Below are 22,131 nucleotides of genomic sequence, written 5' to 3'. Positions count from 1 at the left end.
TCCTAATCAAACAAATTTCTGAAAGATCTGCTGGATGATTGAGTCATTTTAAAACTGAGTAAAGATTTCAAAAGCTGTTCTCTAAGATTGTAACTTCATAGTTAGGTGTGTTTAAGCAAAACATAAAGCCTGTGATGGAGTCTAGTTTTAATCTTTAATTTGCCACCAGTGCAGCCCAAGTCTCATCAGCCACTTCTGGGAGCCACCTCTCTGGACTCAACCAGTCCTGTTTGGGCCACTAAGCTGGGGGCATTTTCTATCTGGTGCCCAGCTGCAGGGGCAGCAGCAATCTTTAATTTATTACACATTTTCAGTGTAGCTCTGGGTGGGCTGAGCAGGAAGTGTGATCCCTGCTCCAGAAATGTAGAGCATTTCTGGATTGCATTTTGTAGCAGGCATCACTGAGCAACCTGCCTCAGGGCTGGCTAAACAGCCTGGGACTCTGGTGACCTCCTCTTCAAGACAGAAACAAAACCTATTGATTGGGAAGAAACATCTGCTGAGTTGGCTTAACTTTTTTCTGCTCCCTGAGTTTTGGGTCCTAAACTCCATGATATAAATGAACTAATGCTGGGGCAACCTCTGTGCACAGCCCAAACTGCCTCAGGGAAGGATTGTCTCTAGTATTATCTATATCCATTTTTTATTCAGTTGGGCTACAATAAATATTTTCAGTGTACCTAGCCAGTGTAGTTCTCCACATGAGTGTTTGTGCTAACCTATTCCTTAAAAGAACGGTTCCAGCCTTTAGAGAAGGGTCACTGCTGAAGACTCCTGTTTGCCTTGTGCAAGTCTTAATTGTGTTTTTTGGTAGTGGGTTCATCCTGCATGCACTCTGACAGCAGCCACTCTAAAGCTCTGTGTACTTCATTTGTAGTGAGGGTTGGGAGAAAATTTCCATGGATTTCAGTGGAAAGTTTCTATGGATTTCAGAAACATCTGAAGTGTGAGCAAAGGGGTTTTAAAACTAGCACGCCATACATGGGAACTAAAGGTTCTGTGTCAGCTGTGAGCAAAGAATATCTAGGTAAGAAAACTCATCTTAAAAGAGATTTGAGTTACAGGGAGCCATCAGAGATTCATAGTTCACATAATATACTGCTATAACAGTTTTCACAGATAATTGGTAGCTTTCAGTCTTTTGACTTTGCCATCCATCCACTGTGCAAGGTTTCCTAAAAAATTCTTTTAAAATTAAATTGTGTTCTGAAGTATGATGAGTTCTGGACTCATTCTCAATTAGGGATTTCTATATTAATGCTATTAATTGTAGAGAAAAGGCCTTTTTTTTCCATTTGCTCTGCCTGAAATTTGCATGTAGTCTCACGTGTCTTTAATGTCTATATTCCCCTACACTAAATAAAACTATCCTTGGCACTGAGCAATCTGATTTTTTCCTAGATTATGGCCCTGATTTTATTGATCTATAGCCCTTGTTAGTTTGGCTAAGTCAGTATCTAACGAGAGATTTGTGAATGTTTCTGTTAATAAGAAGCAGATAGACACAAGTTTCCTCAGATCTTTAACTGAGAGAAGAGAAATGATGAGCAAAATGCATTCTTAATTCTTCAATCGGAAGATTGGACTCTGAGCACCCCAGGGAAGCAGACTCACTGAGTGAAGCTGTCAGATGTTTACAGCTCAGCTTTTGAGAGCAGAGGCATATATAATTGAAATTATGTTTCAAGGGTATCTGTCAAAGTATTCTTGGCATATGGAATAACATTCACTTAGTGAACAATTTGGAACCACTGTCTCTTTAGTCCCATTAAACATCCAGATGTTCCATGTTTATGTTCTTATTTGCAAGGCAGAGAAACACCATTGCCACTGCAGGATAAGGCATGGAAATGGAAATGAAAATGAGGCAGATATTTGCTGCCTGTGTGCTGATTATCTGCTGCCTGTTTGGGGTGAAATGGCAATGCAAATATTTGCAAGAGAGATACACTTTTCTACACAATTTTTAGATTTTTCTGTATTAAATTCTCATAATGATCTGGATTGCCATATTTTTTTTTTCCATATAGGAAGTATAATGGTGTGTGTAAAGCATACAGAAATTACATAAAATGCTAGAGCATGTGACTCGTAATTAAATGACAACTCTGTTATTAGGCTGATGGATATCTGAGGAAACCAAAATAAAGCAGAAAATGCCACTGATAGGCATAGATCCCACTGGAATTCAGCCAAGACAGCAGTGCTGGGAAATGGTGCGTCATCGGCTGGGAGATGATGGCTATTTGAGAAACGAGTTTTGCATCCTCAAATTCCTAACTCATCTCCACAGCTTGAGAGCTAATGCCTGTGGCAGCCTTTCAGAGGAGGTGCCAATGTTTAAAAATTCTGGTGATGCACTGTTCTCTGCCTCGTAAAAGTCATCCTGCTTCTGAAAAGTTAAGATGGCAAAGCTGAATTGCATAAGGAAAACATAAACTCCCCAGCTCAGCTGAGCATCCTCTGAGAATGGTGTTGGTGGCAGAGGAACAGTGAGAACCAACCTTTAGGACTGAAAGGTCCCCATCTTTCACATGCAAAAAAATTATACATAATTATAACGTTATATAATATAATGTATAATAATAATATTATATTACAGTATACTATAATATGATGTAATAGCTGTTGAATGTATTTTATATTTAGGTCTAGAAATGTCAGTAACTTGGATCTGTATAGTGAAGAGTTTTTGGAGTCAGAATTCTGCCTCTGTTTTTTCCAAAGCTCAGTGGAGCAAAAGGCTTAGAGGTTTCTGGCACGCAGATGGCAACAGAAGGCTTGATGCAAGGGAGTTCTAAATACATGGAATAAACACAGCTGAAGTAATCTAACAGTGAAGTAGGAGGCCCCAATTCCATGTCTGTTGTTCTTATCTCACCTGAAGAATCCCTTCACTGCACAGTTCCTACTGCATCGAATAACTTGACATTTGATCTCCTTATAGAGGCTGAGACCTGAAAGTAGCAAAGCTGTTTTCTTGTTTATTATCTGTTTGCTCAGCCCTCAGAATCTTCCAAACCCTCAATTTTGAACAAAAGTAATCATACCCTAAATACTTCAAGTCCCAATAAACCTGCCCCATCAGAGATATTCTCATATTTAATAGCCTTCCTGGTAGAAATTTGCACCTTAATTCAGAGCTGAATTTCTCCCACAAGAGCTTTCAGACATTGGACATTCTTAGGGCTTTTTTTGGCCAGACTGGATAAGCAACATTTTTGGACTTTCTTGCACGTCTAGAAACCCACTGTCTGCACTGTGCAGAAATGTTAAACCAACTGCTTCCAGTTCCCAGGAAACTGTTCCATTTGTCAGGATGTACAAAGCACTGGAGATTTCCATCAGTCTCCTGCTGCAAAGCTGCTCCTTTCATGGAATCATATGACAGCCTGAGGGTGCCTCCAGAGGCTTTGTCCTTGGGCACCTGCTGGGAACAGGCATGCCAGTGCTTTCATAAGGACAGCAATCAGCTCTGCCAGGGAGATTTCCAGGGATTTGTGTCCTGGCACAGCCCCAAATGTGCCCAAACATACTTCTTGCATAAAGAAGAGGGTTGCTGCCATCCTGTCTCTGTTGGTGGTAAGGACTTGCAGTTTCCAGTTTCTCTTCAATCTAATTTTTCAAGTGTCTTGCTTGTCACAGAGGGAAGTGCCTTCCTGGGGCCAGGGCCGTCCAGGCCAACAGCAGGCAGGTGGATGAGTCTGGTTCTGCAGGCTAGTTCTGGGCTTGGCACAAAACCCTGCCAGAGAGGAAACAGGTCTGTGCTGCTGCTGGATCTCAGCCACTCCTGAGATGCTCCAGGAAGGTCAAGGAAGGAGCCAGGATGTTGCTGGGACTGCAGCTGGCCATGGTCATTTTGGACCCTTGACAACTGGAAACAGCCCAGAGTGGGTCCTCCTCCTCCTTTAATTTTCTGGTCAAAGCTATTTAGCACATTTGTATTTGATCTGAATTTCTTAGAGGATTAGGACAATCAAACTAGTATATCCACTATTACCAGTTCAAGGAGATGATTGTTAGTAGAAGAAATAAATGAGTTTTCTAAGGGAAGTTCTCTTTCTCAAAGGAAGATGTCAGTGTCAATCCCTGTAGTCCTCATGCATTTAGAAAGAATAATGATAATGGGAAAATAGTGTTTTCTCCTTTTAACTACTGAGCAGATGTAGTATAGAAATCTGACTAAAATTTTAGTTTGTATTAGTTGTATAAAACCAAGCATTAAGACAAAAAGCAAACTTTCTAGTCCTTGCTAATTAAATTTGATCACTAAGAAGTGCCCAGTGAGTTTTTTCTTCCTGGTAAATAAGGGCCATATATTCTATCAGAACTGAGCTCCAAACTGATCTCAGCTTTAGACAGTGTGGCAAGGAAAAATATTTTAGGTGCTGCTTTTCTTTCATGCCAGTGATTACACAGGGCAGCAGTCTTGACTGAAACTTTGAATCACCTAAATGAAAGTGCAAGACTTCTAAAAAATATATATATACTGGACTTGCATGTAACTAGAAAACAGAAAATAATATAAGAAATAGTTTTTAGATTTCTCAGATTCCCTGCTGGGTGGATCTAAGGTGTGGTAGAAGTAGCACAAAATTAAAGCTACTCATTTAGCCCTGTGCTAGAATAATCTTTACCAAGTTTCTTCAGAAGGGTTTTACTGTAGCCAGTTACGCCAGGAATTCAGAAATTCTAACTTGTTGGAACTCAGCTATTTCATGCTCAAGTGGTTGTTGGAGCAGCAGGGAGATTTTTGTAAATACATGGTGGGGCAGATATTGTACTGATATCTGCCCTGTGAAAATGGATTCCCCATTTGGCTCCCCATCTCTGCCTGTTTGAGATAAAGTGAAAGTGAGTGGTAGTGAAATGCCATTAAGGCTGGTGCTGCCACACTCAGTGGATCTTTATCTCCTGCTACATTTTTTTAACTCTGTAAACTCAGAATAAAATCAGGAGTGCACTGTCTGCAGCAGTTTGGAAATAGTCTGTATTTCTCAGTTGCTCTCGTGCTTGATAAAGAAATATGGCAGTGGTCCCTGGCAGATCCTGTTGTCAGAATAATGAGGTGATACAGTCTGTTTGATTGTGCTTAAGTACTGATAAATAAACATATGCTTTTCATTCCCTCTACTCTCCCACCCCTGCTATGAGGTTCAGGATTCAGGGCACTCACATGTCCAGCTTTATATACTATGTGTCTAAAAAGGTTGGCATAAAGTTAAACAAAAGTAGAAAACCAGCAAAAAATAAACTTATGGCGGGAAAAAGTGCCTGAAAACAAGAACTCTCTTACTAGAAAGAAGTACTTCTGCAAAAAAACCATGACAGGATTCATGACCATGCTGCCTTTGTTGCACAAGTTTATCCCCTTCACTTGGAGGAAGGTCGTGCTCCCGCGCAGTGAAACCCTGATAGGGAACAATGTGCTTGTCCCCTGCTGCATGCAGGCCCCCCACCACCTCAGGGATAATAATTTGGGAGAGGTGATCTCTAGAGCAGCGTGCTCCCTGCTCCCCAGAGACATCCCTGAGAAGCAGAGCAGACAGGTAGGTCCTGCCACAGCTGCAGGCGCACAGCCCTGCACTCAGATCAAGCCTTCTGGTTATGGATCTCTGACTCTTGGAAAGCAGCACCCAGTGTTTTCCTTCCATCTGTGTAGGAAGCCTTGGGATTTTTTGTTCTCCTGTCTTTGCTTCTGTTAGACAAGGAAATGGTCATGTGAGCAGAGGTGTTCCTCTGAATCTTAATCTTTTATTTTTTTCTCTTTTCTGGAGACTTACGAAAGACGAACGCCTCTTTGAGATGCTCTTGCTGCCAGTCAGCTTTTCTTTCTTCCTCCCCTTCCATTCTTTCCATTCACCTCTTTTTTTCTCTCTCTCTCTCTTTTGAATAGATGGGAGAAGTAAAATCCTCTTTGTAGAGTTTAAAAGACTTGGGGTGATAGAACAGAAAAATTTGAAGCAGACAAATCTTTCTTAGCCCTTGAGTAACTGGAAAAAGAAATAAATTCCTGTTCCAGAATTTTGCCATGACACTGGCTGGGCATCTCTCTGAAACTCTAACACAGGTCTTCATGTCAGAGAACCCTTTGGGAATTGGAAAGATGGGCACTGCAGGCTGGGACATGTGGATTTTGGTCTGATTGTTCTCTCTTTGTTGCTTCCAAGTTACTTTCAAAAAGATAGTTGTTTAGAAGTTGTCTTAAAGCAAATAAATGAAGTTAGTAAAAAGCCTTACTTCTAGAGAATAATCATTTGCACACTTTTCAAATAAGTTTGGGTCAAAAGCCAGCCTCATTGATAGCTCTTCACAACATATGAACAAAAGTTGGGATATTTTTGGCTTAAGAGCTGGCATAGAACATGCTTTAATTAGCAAGTAGCGAATGGATCACCTCTTAACTCCACAGGACAATAAATAGTCATGACTCACACCTGACTACTCTGACACATATGACTTCCCCTGCTTATTGTTTTTGTGTGCTAATGTGGGCACAGTGTTTTACAGTTACATCTTTCTGCCTTGGTACTGCCACCCTCAGTGTTCTGCCTGACCCCTAGATCCTCAGATTCATAGTGAGCAAATAATATTCTTGCTTAAATAATATACTTACTTAAAATACACATGAGGATGGGCTTGTGACAAGGTTTCAAACAAAGAATTTGGGCTCTGGGGAGATGTAGTGCAACCTGCTCACAGAGCCACACTCTAAAAACTGAATAAAACCTCTAGGACTAGGTCACAAGTTGAAAAGGCCAGCAGTGCTGGCAAAAAAATTAAATCCTATTTTTGTTTATATCAGTGACAACCAGAGAATGTGTTTGGCCTTTTAAATAGATTTAAGCTTCTTGAACCACAGAAATAGCATTTGCTGAGACAATGACAGAAATAAAGACAATAAGGTCAAGAAGATTGTACTTCATTCTTTCAAAATGAAGTCATTTAATTGGTTTAATTTACAAAAATATGCAAGCAATAGTTTGTTCATTTAGATAATGAAATTAAAACTTCTAATGAAAATCTTGAACGTTTCCTGAACGTGATTCGTATTTTTCTAGCAGAAATGACAGGAATTTCCAAATGTTACTTTAAATGTATTTTCGATAGGTCTGTTTTCCCTAGTTCATGTAGTATTTATTGTTAACTCTTCCTTTTTTTTTTTCTTTTGCATAACTCTTTAAATGGTGGGTGCAGAGATGTGCTGAAAAAATTACTATACCCCAGCACACGGGATCTCAATTAAAGAAAAAGATCGTGTTCTCTTTGCAAACTTTCAAAATACCTTCCTAAAAGAAAGAAGAGTTTTTAGTGCCCTTGGCTTATAACTGAACTTATAACTGTCAGAAAATCTCTTTTTCTTTTCAAATGCATTGGAAAAAGCCAAAGCATAACCACCCTCCCCCAAAAAAGCTTTTATAAAGCTTTTATTATCAACTCTTACCCATTTTGTAAGCTTTTAGGTGCTATATTTAGTTCTGAATTATGACTAGTATTGGCCTAAACCTTTGAATTTCCTCTTGTAAATCACACTGCCATTGAATAACAAAACCTGAAACTAATGAATCTGAGTCTTCATTGTGAACACAATAAAAAAGAAAAACATACATGACAGTATTGAGGGGCCCAAAAAGCTGACGGCCGTCAAGATTTGTCTTCATTAATAACATTTGTTTGCATTAATAACTAATGCTATAAAAATGGTTCCTTGGAAAACAGGAAAGAAGTAGCCCAAATGAGCAATTATGAGGCCAATAAAAAAGTATGTTTCCTTCATATCTTTATGGGCTCATTTTCAGGCAATTAGGCTGCAGGTACATTTATTTGGCTGGTGAACATTTCATGTTAAAATTCTGAACTTGATGAGCTATTTATTAAACTCATTCTTTCTAACTGGCAGTATAATTATGCAAGGGATTATTGTCTTTTCATTTATTTTTCTGGAATGGTTATCTTGTGATGCTATAAAACTCATTTATGAGAATGACTGATATTTATAATGTTTTAATTAAATTTGGATTGGGAAGCAAATGGGAAAATTTACATTCAGCGTATACGGTTGTGTCAGACATGTTTGACGGCACTTGTCTTTTTATTAGCTTAGAATAATTAGTTGGGGTATTTGTGTACTAATATTACCTAATTAACTCAGCAGCGAGGTAATTAATTTAGTTAATGGCTGTCCAAGGAAAAAAATAGTGTTGTAGTATAGTGAGATGCTTTAATTTCACTAGATTCTTCTTGGTTGAATGGTTTTTCATATAGGTATTGTTTTTTAAAAGGATTCGGAGAATATATCTGTTTTATTGGAGAGGGCAGTTCTTGCATTTTGCCCATGATAAAAACAGTCCAGTGTAAATCTTGCAGGGAGAGAGCAGAGGAACTGGATGCTCTTTCTTTTCAAAGGAGCTTTTACATAAGGTGTGCTCCATCCATCAACTACAACTGCAGTTATTTCATTGCTTTTAAATTCCAAATGCATATTTTTTTTCTAAAACATCAATTATTGCAATGTCGCAACATCAGTGAATAACTGATCGGGTGAGAATGTTGGGCACTGAGCAGATACATAACCAAAACAAAAAAAGTATTCAGCACAGTGACTTCCCAAGCTATGCATGCTTTTCCCCATTAATTCCTTCTCTATAAACCTGGCCTATCTCCCCCTGAATGATTTAATGTGTCCTGCTGAGTCCTGTGACAGTAACCTCAAGTTTAAAGTCATTCAGGTGTCATCCCCGGTCTTTCTGTCAGTTTTAAACCTGAGCACCATGAGCTTTATGTCCTTTAATTCTTAGAGAAGACGATTTACATCCAGTGGCTGAGGTTAAAGGGCATCATATATGATTGTTGCATCGATCTGCTCCCACAAAACTGTGTGTCCGTGTTTCCCATAGCCTTGCATGATGGTGCTTTGGAGTGGGGCTCTCCCACTTCATTTGTTTCTATTTAGAGTGTATTAGTTGATTTTCCTCTGCTAACAAATGTGCAAATTCCTGTCAGATCAGTTCCTAAGAATTCTGTGCAGTAAGATTTACTCATTAGTCAAGTAGTAGTAGTAGTAGGTAAGAGGTTTTTTGCATCATATGGGATGCAAAAAAAAGGAAAGCTGCACACCCAAATTAAGCCTAAAGGACTTAAATTAGCAGCTGTCACTGAACTCTGAAAGTGGTTCTGTGAAAAGGATATGGGCATCTCTGGCTCTCAAGGACATCTGGTGAGGTTGGGGGAGGGAAGATATATATCCACTCAAATGGCTTATTGACTTTACAGGCCAAAAGATCAGGTCAGAAACCTGCAGATTGCCCAGTTAGACCTAAGCAGCTCCTTACAGATCCCTGCAAAACTTTAAAAGACTATTTTTTCCATCTTTTCTACCTTCTGACACCCAGTTCCTGTACACGTGTGCTTGGCTGCTCCCGTTCCTGAAAACTTTGCTTTACCTTTTCATGTGTTACAAACCCTCTTGGCTGATTGAGGCTTTCTGTCCAAAGTCAGTACCAGCAGCTGAACCAGTGCCAGCTTTGGTAGCCCTGTCATTGGGAAAATTGCTGTCCTAAAGGAGCTCTCAATTCCTTTAAATTATTCACATGACCTCTCTCATACCTTTCCTCACAGATGTTTTATTTTTATTTACCCTGGTGAATGATCCACAGCAGAGATCATCTCACTCTTTGCAGCTGTTTTAAACACCCTCCTGTAAGCAAATCGTGTGCTAATGTTTATCTTTGATAGTTTATCATTATCAGAAAACACTGTCATGCTTCTTTATTTGTAGCTAGCAAGTTCCAAATGAGATATATATCATAATAATTCATGCACCGTCATGTCTCAGTGCCTAATTAAAAAACTGGTGACTTAAATTCATCAATGTTTCTGCCAGTCCCTGAAATATCCTCTTACTTTTGTCATTCTTTAACAGAGAAGCTCCTTGGTTGATTCATAAGCTTACTGCTAATCTAAAGACCTGCAAATGAGAAAGTTACATTTCTAATTTATTCAGGAAAGGTGGAGGTGGAGAGGTTGTTTCAGAATGGCAAAGTTAATAATATGGCTTTTCTTACTTGAGGAACTGGCATCTTGTTCGTTTTTGTGGGGTTTTAGTGGGGATTTTTGCATACCAGATTTGAGAACTAGCTACTATGTGAAGTATTTTCACTGTTAAGGTGTAAAAAACCCAGGAATCAATTAATTCCATAACATTTCTGCAAAGAAATTTGATAAATCTAGTGTCTGAAATCTTTCATTAAGACAGTCTTTTTACCTTATCTGGATATTTTTGCATTTTTAAAAAATTTTTCTCCCTCACACTGTTCTCACTTTTTAATTTTTTTTTTTTTTTTTTTTTTTTTTTTTTTTTTTTTTTTGTGTGGAAGCCAGTGCTAGCATTTGTCCACATAACGAGGTGACAAATACTATAATTTCCTTTCTCCTACTTGTTATTTACCATATTATACACAAGAGTCTGAATTAGTAGTCTTCATGATTCATCTTAGTTGTTAAATTGCAGTTTCCTAAGCCATTTCCAGCATTATTTTTCTGGGATCCTCTTCTTTGGATTATATATTTTGCATGCTTTGTTCCTAAAATCCAGGTATTCCATCTCAATGTATTTATCAACCTCTGCAGCCAATCAGTTGAACTAAACAAGTGATCCTTGCAGAATGGTTGATCTGTTCTTGACTTTCTGCAGCACACTGCCAAATTTTGCATCATATGAAGATTTTTTGTCAAGGTTTCCATATATTTTTTTCCCAAATGGCTGCTAAGGTTATACACAGCTGTGTGCTGAGGCCTCGTTCCTAGGGACCTGGGAAAGGAGTGAATCTGCAGATCAGAGGGTGTTATCTGTGTCAGCAAATTATAATCTTCTCTACTATTTATTGAGTTTGAGGATAGAAAATTTTTATGTATTAATTTTAATAATAGTGTGATCAAAGACGCTATGTATTATTTATAATCTTCTAAAGTGCAAGTGTCTCTCGTACCAATTTTTAATGAATTTCCATATTCTCTTGTTACTAGGCAAATACCATTACCCCTGCTTTATTACCTAGATTAATATTTCAGTAATGTGGTGCATGTTTTGTACTGCCACTGGAGTAGAGATTGTAGGATCCTCAGTAAGTGGCAGCTCCAGGCATGGGTGGCCTCTCAAAACCTTGGGGTTTTTTTCACACACATGTATTTCAGAAGTCTTCATTAGTGAGGTCTCTGATTGTTTAGGAAGAATAATACACTTAAAAATAAATTATCCATCATCAGAAATTCTAGAAATGAGAATGACCTAAAAAATATCTAGATATCCACATACAAAACAGTGTCCCTCTCTCTCTGTGTAGCCTTTAAAAAATGCTTTCTTCAGTATCCCATCCCCAGCGTGTACCTAGTTGTGCCAGGGCAGCATCGTTGTGCATCTTTCACAAATCAGAACCTGGGCAGTCTCCTTCCCAGCACTGCTGGAGAGCCACAGGACACAGGTGTGGAGTAGCCTGATGGTTTCTTCTCACTCTTGTTGTGGTTGCAGTGGGCTGGGGGCGGGTGGAGTGGGGGCTGTATTTTTAAATAGCAGTGGTTGACACCTCTTTTAAATGCTTCCAATAGCACCAGCACATGAACACGGTGACTAACAGTGCCTGACAATTTCAGTTTTACTGCACTTATTGCTTTGACAGGCCTTGACTTTCTGCCAATTCAGTTGGAAACAGGCTCTATATCTCTTTTGCCCCACTGGCTTTCCAGATTCTCTCTATTTTTCTAACCATTCATTTATTTCTCTTGCAACTCTAATTTCTCTGGGGTAGTGGCCACAATCACTCCTTCCCCACAACTTGTGGCCACCTGTGCTATCTCTGCAGTTAAATCATTAAGACATATTCTGAGAAAACAGGAGAGAGAGATAATTACAACATTAAATGATCTTTTGCCTCATTAATTTTTTAATAAAAACATCTGACTTGAACCTTGCCTGCAATTTTTTGGTACTTCCAAACGTTAAGTGTAGAGTTAACCTGTCCATTAACAGCCTCCACTGTGACCGTGTCCCCCTCTCTTGTGCCATGAATGTGTCATTTCTGTGTTCCCTCAGCCTGTTTAGATGACATATGAACTCCCAGAGAACAGCTGGAGACGCTGGGTGATGAACAGTAGAGATTTATCCTTTTACTGATTCCAGGCATGGTGTGGGTATAAAACAGGCAAAGCTGTCTGAACTTAATTGTTGAAAAAAACCACATTTTATCAAGAAAATAAAGGGAAAGTCGAGGACCAAGGCTGAGGATCTCACTAGTTCATCTATCTCCTTTTCAAGTTTAAGCCCATGAGTGCCTATAAATATTTCTAATTGTTACTGGGAGGAAATAAGGTCACTGAAGTCAGCCATGTGCTCAGAGTATTTAAGCTCCTGGGTCCCAGCTCAAATGGGCATCTATCAGGAGTTGTAGCTCTTCACAACTTGGACTAAAATGAGTTGCTGATGTCAACTTATTTTTAAATAGTTGAGTATGCACAATGCAAATCTCATTATCTCTTCTGTTCTGCTCTCTGGGCCTACAAAGACTACCCTGGCACTGGGAATTGAGTTGTTTCTTCCTGTGAATGGTGCTGCCAGCTCCGGGCTAGTGATCTACTGGGTGTTACAAAAATGATGCCACCTTTTCATGTTCTCTAGCTTGTTGATGGCTTTTTTATCTCTTTATTGTTGTTATTTATTGTTTTATCTCTTTATTGTTGTTATAGTCACCCACTGGCAGAACATTTGTGACAAACACAGATGTATTTTTTCTCCAGGTAAATTGATAGCACAGGGTTATTTGGGGTTTTTTCTGGTTTTTTTTGGTTTGTTGGTTTGGTTTTTTTTTTAATGTGTGTGTGTAGATTTACTTGTTATTTGGTTGGGTTTTTTGGGGTTTCTTTTGGCCACGTGCATCCGTACTTCATTGTTAAGGAGCAGTTAAAGATTTAAGATAGGATTATAGGAAAAATACCAAAGGAACCAACAAAAGCTCCCCCTCCCCACAGATTGCAGTAATTTCTGAGCTTTCATAGTTTCTTTTAAATCAGCAGAGAGATTTTTACTTGTGTCAGAGGTATGGTTCTCAATGTGGATATTTTCTAGAGGAAGATTTTAAAGTGAGAGCAGAATCCACAACAGCTGATCACAGCTTAAGTGGTCAGTTGCTAAAACTAATTTTCCTTTGACAACCAAATACCTTCTGTAGAGTTCTCAGGTTTCCTGTAGCGAAAGAACAGAGAATACCTGAGGAAATATTGTGTATTTCCTGTAGAAAGGATATCGGGGGGAAAAGTTTTTTAGAGTAAAAACATGTATGAACTATTGGTACTCTACAATCATTATGTTGTGCAATAGCCTGAAAACTGCCATCTGGCACGGAGAATAATGAATACAAACGATATGTTCATAGGGAGAAATTCAATAATTTTCAAAGGAAATGTATTGGCATCACTCTGGAGAAATGGCTGGATTGTGGCTTCCCATTTGCTGTGTTTTCTTAAAATTATCTACTTTCTAGTAGCAGTGATAAAAGGACATGAAAACAAACTAATAGGGGTTTTAAGAGGATTTTTGTAATATTCGTAATTTCTGAGAAGAAATCTGCTGGGTGTGCTAAGATAATTTGGGCAACACGGTCAAAGCATCTGTCTAGGTTCCCTTTTAGGATTTCCCATCACTGAGGGACACCTACACCACGTCTGTGCTGAGTCCCTCACTATTGTCAGCTGATTTTCCTCTCCATTGGACATTCTCCAAAGGATGGATGCAGGATGAGAATTTCTTTGGACAGGCCCAAGAGAGATTCAAATAACGTTCCATTACATGGAGATTGGCAATCTGAGTTAGTCTTTAAGCACATATTGATTTGATCATCTCCACTCTATTAAAAACCATTTAAATCTGCAGGACAGTCTGACAGTGGCCTTCAAACACATGAAAACTGAATATGAATATATATATATACATTTTTTTCTGGTGTTGCAGCTGTGCCCCAGTTTGGAAGTACATTTCATGTTACTCTGGATCAGTAGAGAATTGTGCTTTATGGCTCCTTGATTTTGAAATCCAAGGCTTTTCTGAGAGATATATATTGGATATTCATTCACATTAAAGTTCAAACAGAGTTTTATGGGGAGTAATAACACAAATTATATTGAAGTAAAATTAAGAATTCCAAATGTTTTATTGACCTGGGCTCTGGTAAATTCAATTCTACTTTCATTTCAATGAGTTTCATGGCCCACTGGAGATGTAATTTGTTAGGTCTAATTAATACTCCTCTGCTTATAATTTTTATACAAGACCAAATATATATTAAATTGAAATAAAAATTCATAATTAACTGCACTAAAATGTCTGCTCAAACCCCCTGATTATAAAACAGACCCTGTATCTTTTGTTGTTAAATTTATATGAACAGAAACAGCTGTCCTGGGGTACCTACAATTCATGTCTTGCGTTCAAAATTACAAATTTCTATATGATTTACTTTCTTTTGCTAGAAGTAGTTGATCTTTTCATTTCCTCAGTGCAAATAAAATCAGATAAAAGCCAGCTGACAGTAACCATTCTTGGATCTTCTGGAATCCATTTCAGTAAGAGTCATTGCAGGTTTGAAGCTGTTAAAAAGGCAGACATTTTTCTGTGCAAACCTCTGCTCGTGGCTGGAGCAACAGTTAATTCTGATTAAAGATAATTAAGAAAGAGTTACACTTGACTGATTTTTCCAGCTGGTTTTTATATTTGGGTAGTCTGAGGACCAGAGGAACAAGCTCATTCACAGATCTTCAATGCATTGAAAATATTCTCAAATTGCACACCAAAGTAAACCAGCTTGTTGGTGAACGTTCCTCCACACATTGTTCCTGAGATCAAATGAAGATCTCTTTGTACTGGCAGAGAAGAACAAAGATGCCTTGTTGTAAATATACTGTAAATAATAATAATCAAGCTGCTTTTGCTCTGTGTCCATCTTGCATATCCGTGTGATGTGGGAATAAGGTATCCAGAAACACTAGAGTTAAAAAATACTAGAAGAATAATTTTCAGTCACATACGAGGCAAAATATTATCTTCAATAGAATGGAAATCGAGTTTTTGATGGAAATGTTTTGCCTGCTAAATGGAATCCTAGAGGAGGCTGACAGAAACATATTCTAGTTAACATTTGATAAAAACTGTAAATGAAATATTTAATTATGAGCATAAGACAACAGCTCTGTCTGTAACCTTTTTGCAGCTGGGTTGATATCACTTTTCCTGTCTTTGACAAGGAAATTAATTGTGTTGCTGAAGTGTGAATTTAAAGCCGTCGAGTGTCCTTTGTTTTTCAGCAGCACTAGTTTATGTTCAACTGTTGAATACAACTGGATGAGATTTGCTACAACTCTGAGCAATGCTTTCCATTATTTCTTCCTGTGTCACAAGGTTTCTGGTTCCTGGTGAGCTTGGTGTCCCCCAGGACCTCTGGGACCTTTGCTGCAAAAGAGCTTTCCGGCCAGTCAGCCCACACACTCTGCCCTGGTGCATGGGGTTGTTTCTCCCTGGGTGCAGGACTTTGTATTTCCATTTCCATTTGTTGAACTTCATAAAGCCCATTTCTCCAGCCTGTGCTTGCCTCTGAATGGCAGCACACCCATGTGGTGTCCCTCTCTGTCCTTCCCACTGTGTGACATGAGGGATGGGCCAGCCACTCATGTGCCTCTCAGGACTGTATATTCCGAGCGTGGAATATTCTTTTTCCAAGCATGTAATATTCTTAGAGTACAAAAGATTTCTGAAGGATAGAAAAGGATTACCCTTACCTTTTAGAAATTGGTTGTGGTGGGAGTAAAGCATCTCAATGCCTTTGTAAATACTGCTACAGTTTGAACAAGGTAGTGTCCTGATGTGAGCTCTATAGCTCAGAATTAACTGTCAGCTACATCTTCCTGCACTAAAATGTCGTTGTTTTGGTCTTGACTGCCTTATTTTTCATTATGTCTTAGGCTGCTAGTACCTCAAAACCCAAAATCTGTTAAAAATATGATTATTTACACACGAAGTCAGTTATTAGACTGAAAGCATATCGGGTGAGAGATTTTGATTTCCTTATAGAAGATATTTTATATATATTTTTAATTGTCCCACTTTTCATCCTGCTCTTTCATACTGTCCAGAGTATCAAAAGGAGTACGTTCTGGTTTATTGCTCATTCCACAAAGAAAGACATTTAACACAAACATGGTTGCAGTTTATAAATGAAGATCATCCTCATTTCTCAGAAAGAGAGGGGCTGACCACACATGAGAACAGTTTACATTTAGAAGAGAGCTATTTCAGAAAGACTCATGGCCTGCTCTGGTACCAGGAACCAGGGAGGGCACTTTCAGAGGTAATGCTGTGGAGAAGATAAGTTTGGGGTTTTTTGGATGTGCATTGTAGATATATTCAGTGGCTGAGTCGAGAACATGTCCATTATAAAGTTTTGTGCCTGTGTTGCATGGAGGAGCACACAGAAGCTTTATGCTCTCCTGGTGTGTCATTATGTGAGGCAAGAATGATCCTCCCATCTGCTCCCTGTAGCTGAAATGTACTCAACTGATCAGCACAACTGAAAAAAAAAAGGGCCATCAAAATCCCCAAAGCCCAATTACTCCATCTATCCATGCCTCTGAGGTGAACTAATGGAAGTTGTTACTGACAAAGACCTGAGAAATAAGTGGTAACTCCAGGCAAAAACTGTCAAACCTGATCACTTCTTCCGGTTGCTGAAGGAGCTCTGGCATCCTCAGAATGGAAAGGGCCATGTGGGGGCTTAGGAGACTACAGCAATCCCTAGATTTTAGCAAATAACATGGTGCCACCTGCAGAATGGAATAAAGGGAAAACCTCTCGCACCAGTCAGCTTTTCTGCAAAGGTTGGAAAGCTTTTGTCATTACTTCAATTTATAAATGTTTTTCAGAGTGTTGCCTGTAAGTGGTATCTCAGTCCATATGGATGCACGGCATCTTCCTTCAGTTTTTTCGTGGTTGGAAAGCAGCCTTAGTTCATTGGGGTGTTTCTGGAATGCTGTAACAAACGAGAGGGGATTGTAATAGAGCAGTCTAATACAGTGTAACAACACAATAAACACTATAAAAGTCAGCATTATGGTTAAGTGACTACTGCACTTAAACCCAGCAATAACTGAAATCTGGGGTCACTGGCAATTCTGAAGAAAAATGCCCTTAAATGAGGCAATAGCTAAAATAACCTTAAAAAAATCCCTAAATATTAAACCTAATTTGGGTTGAATACAATTCAGATCAGCCTCAAAACCTTCCTACTCTTTTGGTGTTTGGTTACAGTTCTCAGTGTGCAGGCAAAGAGCATTCCACACAGAAAGAAGAATAAATGTGGTAAAAAGGACTTTGGGGGATGTTTTCAGCCTTTCAGTCTCACACCTGCCAGGGCTCAGTGTCCCTGAGCTGTGTTATGGTCAGAGGAATTAGGCAAAGTCACAGGAGCTGCCAGTGAGACAGATAATTTCTAATTCAGCATGTGGCTGATGGTTTATTTTTTTCCGCACCATTGGTTTTTTTATTATGTTTGTTTTTCTACTCTTTTTTTTTTGTTTTTAATTGGGAGGTTTATTTCATTTATATGTGTGGCTCAATCACTAATGCATTTTAATCTCTACGGCATCATCTGAGAAAAATAGAATGTGAAAAGCTATGTACATCTGTTTATAAACATGTTACTGAGCACAGCTCTTTGCCAAGGGAGAAGCATCCAAGATGCTTTAATTGACAGTCCAGTTCAAGCACACACATCTCATTTGTGGATACCTCCACCTGCGAACAGCAATGCCATTTATCTTCACATCTCCACTGAATCCATTTGCAACATTATAAATTGGGACACACGTGGATTGTAGGCACAGTGAGCTGAGCAGTGAAAGTGTGTTCATAGGCAAGGTGCACAGCAATAATCAATGTTCATTTTCATGAGTGAGGTACAGCCTAATCAGTCACAGAGCAGAACAAAGAGGGGGTTGTGTTGTGTTACTCAGGGAATGACCAGATGTGAAAAAAAGGAATTTTCAGTGGATTTTAAAAAGGTCAGAATAAAGAAGTATCAAGTTGAAGAGTTCAGCTATTTTTTTCTCAGACTGAAAGAGTTGAAAGCTTTTTTTACCTTTCTTCAGAGAGCAGAATGATTTTGAGTCAAATGAGGGAACTGAATATTTAAAAACTGTCAACAGAACACATTGTTAGGCATGCACACATTTGTTAGGATCTATGAATGTAACTCATTTTCTATTCAGCATTCAACCCAATTTTTTTCTTTTGAGGCAATTTTGCATTTAAATGTGATAAATCGTGGTGTCTGGGCCGGCAGGGTGAAACAGTTTTATTCGTTCATGGTAGAGCGATGCTGTACAAATTTTTCCAATATGAAAATTGTGAAATACTGTTTTCAGTAAGATTTTTACTCATAGGAAATCTGTGTTTCCAACTGAAGATTTCACACATCTTTTTATTTAACTGGTTCATACTCTAAGGGACAGATTTTCAGTCAGACTTCCATATGCATACATATAACCTGACCATAAAAATAACATTATTTACATGTATAAAAACTCCCCATTACTGCAAACTTACATCGAGAAAATTGACTCCATGGGATTAAGTACTGAAAGTATTATTTTTCATCAGCAGAAGTCAAGAGCAATTTTTTTGAGAAGTAGGGGTTATTCAAAAACTCCAGTCAGAAATGTGCTTGGCATCACTTAGATAGAGACATACGAAATTTGGCTGGGGACTTTGTTGGCAGGGTGTACCCTTCATGTAAGACAGAGACACATGCTTCTCAAAAACCCCACAGAGCTTCCAAACCAAGGCCACTCTCTCACGTTCTCCTTGTGCATCATTCTAATTGTGTGTCTCCACACCATTTAGACGCACAAAGAGACAGAATTGGAGCTTGCTTTTCAGTCATGCATAATATAGATAATCATCCTCCCTCCCACATCTCTTGTGCATGCTCTTTAAATGAGACTACTTTTTAGTCCATTTTAAGCCGAAATATCTAGTGGCTTAATAACAGCTGTTTCTCTTTAAAATGCACTTAGAAATCCTGTTTAGGGTGCTAATTTGCTTAAGGATGGAGCCAAACTACATTTTCTGTTTAATAAGAGCTCTTTCTGCATTTTAATCTCCTAATCAACAGTAATAGGCTATGGATATATAGAGGCAGAGTAGTGTTTTTTAAGAGGGGGCATTCCTAAGTACTCATACATGATTTTGTGAAATGGGTGAAGCACTTCAAGATGCTCTTCCAGCATCTCAAGTATTTTAGTTCACCCAGTCAAAAAAAGCCTGACTCACTGTGACATCCGTGGGCAATGGGGATGGTGACTGAACTCAGAGTGGCCTAAAATAAACAGGCAGCCCAAGACAGCCACATCAGCTGCTCATAGCTGTTCAGCAGCACAATATTTGCCTTTCCAGCAGACTGGAATATTCCTTCTGCTTCTGTGGGGCTGTTTTGTGTTGGGGCTTTTTGTTTGCATGTTTGTTTTCCAAAAGTGAGACAGAAATGGCTGTCTTCAACTCCCGGAAAATTGGCTGGGGTAATGGAAGAGACTTCAATTCAGGCAAGGCTCCCAGTGTTGCAAGAAGCCCACGATTCCCCAGCCCGCTCGTCTGGGCAGCTGCCACAGCCAACAGGCAGCTCGGAAAGCCAGAGCTGTGGCACAAAGAATCAACCTCATTTCAACTCCATGGCAGGGAGCCAAAAAATCCTAAAAGTCATGGCTTGAGCGAGGAGCTGAGTCCCCATTAGGAGCATATGCAGTGTGCTCCTGGATTTGTCAGACCTTTAAGCAGCAGCCACGAGCAAATTAAATGAGATCCCAAGCTCCCAAGCAGCTTGCTAGATGGGAAATCGAACGTATTTCCAGCAGAAAGCTGCCCAAGTTTTGAAGGAATTAATCAAAACAAATATGTATTTCTGCAATCTCTTTTGATCTCAACAAATTAGCATTGTTTCACTGAAAAACTGTCATCCAGCTGTAATAATATTAACCCTTGATTTACCCAGTGTCTTGGTAAATAAAATGTCTTTTTCCTGATTTCCTCTTCTGCTATGAACACTGCTTAACAAGGAATAACAGGTTGTACTACAAAAGGATATATATAACATATTGCCTTAACATGGTTTTAACATACTGCCTTAATCAAAATATACTCTTCTTCTCTCTCCTCTCTCTTTATACTCGTGTCTCCTTCAGTGTTCATGATTCTGGGACAGGAACTTGTCACTCCTGACTGCAGTGTGCGGTAGTGGCTTCAAATGACATGGCAAAATCCTGTGTTTATTGTGAAAATGACCCACCCTTTCTGCCAGTCACAGCTTCTGGTATTTAACAGCACAGTGTCTGCCTTGGCGGTCTAGATTGGCTGAAAATCCTTCTATCCACATAGGGAACTGCTGACCAGTGACTAAGGAATGTGGGGGAATAAGGCACGTAGAGATGCTTCCTTTGCAAGCACAGTGGTTTGGGCACACTGTGAGCTGCTTGCAATGACCTGAGATGACTCCAAACCCACAGGAGTTTAACCAGAGTCAGGGACTAAGTATGCCCCAAAGTCAGGTTCTGTGAAGTGAAACCTATGTGTGTGTCTCTCCTGCTGTTTGGTGGTTGCAGCCTCATGCACAAATCCCCAAACTGGCTTTAAACTTGGTTATCTGTGGCAGCAAAGATGTGCGCAAACGAATTTATCCTACAGAAAGAAACCGTCACCTGCCCCTCAGCTTAAATCCTCTTGGACAATCAACAAGGACAAAGGAAGGGAATTAGGATGGGACTCTGTTGTCGTACCTACAAAGCCATTAATTCCTAAGTGGTTTCACATACAGAAACCTTCTTTCATTTCCGCTATACCAAGTATTATTGATTTTTTGCTGTTGCAGCAGTGCCCTAAGGACCTGACCAGGGCCTCTAGGTGTAGATGTGTTATATTTTTATAGGCATGCAAGACAGAGATAATTCATGCCCTAGGAAGTTATCAAGTCAAAAAGCAGCAGGTTGTTAAAAATATATGGGGAGAAAAGAGGAGTAAACGAGACGGTTAAACCTGCACACGAACCAGTAGACGAGAATAATACTGAAACAGGAAGACGAGGTCGTTGTTTCTCTCATACCATGTGTGAAAATTAATTAATGTTAATCACTGCAGTATTACAGGATAAAGCAGTGGTTTCAGTGCTTAGGACGTGAGTGCATTCATTAACAAAAGACTTGCTTGTTCTTGCATCAGGCATAACACAGGTCACTGTAGACCCACCAAATACCATCTTGTTAATGTATCCACGCTGGGGTGCTTTCATCATGTTGTGGGATATTAATTAGCTCAGGCAAGGTAGCAGGGATAGCAGTTTTAATGCTATTGGAAGTATCAAATAAAAAGCAGGAAGTTACATTTTATTCTGCATCACAGCACATATTCAAAGCTGAAAGGACTGCTAACAGGACTGCTTGGGATGAGGCTCCACAGATGAAGGCAGTGAAATTTATGAGGGTTAATTTCAGCTAACAATTATTGTTTTGAAAACCACTGCATGTGGCATGCTTATACAAGCCTCCCAGGTAAAATCCATTCCTCCTGGAAATCCCTGTTCCAATTGTCCTTGTTGAGCAACAGAGAGGGATCTGCACCCTTTAAACTTCTCTTCTTGTTCTGCCTTAGAGCACTGGCATATTGATTTTAGTTTTTGGATCTCATTTATTCAATTACTGTAATTGAATAAATACGAGTATTTCTTCCTTGTCTTCCTTTTTCTTGCAATGTTCTCACAACTCATTTAGTTGGGAGCACTGGGGGTGTCTGAGCCTCAGCATTGTGACAGCACAACCATAGAGGGGTCAAGGCAATCCGTGAGTGGAATCAGTGGTGGCATCTTCCTGCCATGGAGTGTCATCCCAGAAAAATGCTACCAAGAGAGATAAGAGCCTGTTTTCTTGTGCCTAGTGTGAATATATCTTTGCACCTCTATTTCATGCACAGATTATCTGTGGATTTAGGATATATAGAAACTAGATCAGCACCTGCAGATTTGAAGCGTGTTTACACAAGCTGCATCTTTATAT

The 22,131-nt window shown here is 39.3% G+C and overlaps 1 protein-coding gene and 1 long non-coding RNA gene across 6 annotated transcripts in view; one reads left to right on the top strand and one right to left on the bottom strand.

Annotated features, from left to right (window-relative positions):
* SPON1 (spondin 1) overlaps positions 1–22,131 on the top strand; it is a 175,540-nt gene that overhangs the window by 105,378 nt on the left and 48,031 nt on the right. The window lies entirely within an intron of this gene.
* LOC116445047 overlaps positions 16,178–22,131 on the bottom strand; it is a 69,152-nt gene continuing 63,198 nt past the window's right edge. For all 4 annotated transcript variants that reach the window (XR_004240632.1, XR_004240631.1, XR_004240633.1 and 1 more), the window contains one exon: positions 16,178–17,066. This is a non-coding gene — a long non-coding RNA (uncharacterized LOC116445047). The remainder of the gene's footprint in view (positions 17,067–22,131) is intronic.

The sequence above is a fragment of the Corvus moneduloides genome, chromosome 6, assembly GCF_009650955.1.
Source record: "Corvus moneduloides isolate bCorMon1 chromosome 6, bCorMon1.pri, whole genome shotgun sequence".
NCBI lineage: Eukaryota > Metazoa > Chordata > Aves > Passeriformes > Corvidae > Corvus > Corvus moneduloides.
This window is presented reverse-complemented; position numbering and strand designations above follow the sequence as displayed.